Raw genomic sequence first — 1,010 nt, 5'->3', positions numbered from 1 at the left:
CCTACAACAAGTTTGTGATGCGGCAGGCTGGTCCTCTCCGCACACATTCATAAGATTTTATAGCTTGGATGTTCATGCCACTCCGGGCTCTCATGTCCTTGAGTCGACATCACAAGCTAATGTCTAGGCCTTCTTGCGTTCTTGTGAAACACACCTGCACAACCGTAGGAGTCCAGACATATTCAAGCACGGCGGCGTGGGTATTCTCGTTCCCAATGCGCTTAGCAGCGCAGCATCGACTGTAGCTTTCAAAAGGGAACAATCTCAGGTTACTTGACTGTAACCTTGTTCCCTGAGAAAGCGGAACGAGATGCTGCGCTACTTTGCCGTGCTGAAGATGTCCCAGGACTGCTCTTCAGACAAAATATCCTGACGATGCACCTGTGGCTCATCTATTTATAGCCTCGTGCGCGTGCGCTCCTGTGACGTCACCAACCGAGGCTATACTGCCGTTTAGTCAATTTTATTGACGTTTTACATACAATATTCACAGCTGGTCACTTCTAAAGACGTTCCCAATGCGCTTAGCAGCGCAGCATCTCGTTCCGCTTTCTCAGGGAACAAGGTTACAGTCAAGTAACCTGAGATTGTTCTGACGCCGATAATAAAAGGCTTGAGCTCTTTCCGGACACTTCTCCCTTTAGGAAAACAGCACTGGAAAACATTTCTTCAGGCAGAAGGGAATTTTCTCCCCTGAGCTCATTTGTGTCTCGGGCTTGTCTCCTCCTGTCTGATCTCTAACATGAGGTTTTGTACGGTTTTGTGTCTTGTCGAGAGATTTAGAGTTTCATTGTGTTAAACACAGTTATTTTTCCTGCAGAAATAAATGCAATTTTGATATCAGCTGATGAGATTTATAATGTGCCCTTCTCAGGTTGTATGCCTTTGGCTTAAAATACATAAATAAATAATTTTTCTTAATGAGAATTAATGTCTTATTTTCCAATTAAACATCTTGAAACATGTAAATGTTATAGTTAATTGTAGTATTTTAGTATTCAGGTTTTTGT

The 1,010-nt window shown here is 43.1% G+C and overlaps 1 protein-coding gene across 1 annotated transcript in view; it reads right to left on the bottom strand.

Annotated features, from left to right (window-relative positions):
* Positions 1 to 1,010, bottom strand: part of egfl6 (EGF-like-domain, multiple 6) — a 43,057-nt gene that overhangs the window by 3,309 nt on the left and 38,738 nt on the right. The gene's annotated exons all lie outside the window — the stretch shown is intronic.

The sequence above is a fragment of the Garra rufa genome, chromosome 8, assembly GCF_049309525.1.
Source record: "Garra rufa chromosome 8, GarRuf1.0, whole genome shotgun sequence".
In the NCBI taxonomy this organism is placed as follows: domain Eukaryota; kingdom Metazoa; phylum Chordata; class Actinopteri; order Cypriniformes; family Cyprinidae; genus Garra; species Garra rufa.
This window is presented reverse-complemented; position numbering and strand designations above follow the sequence as displayed.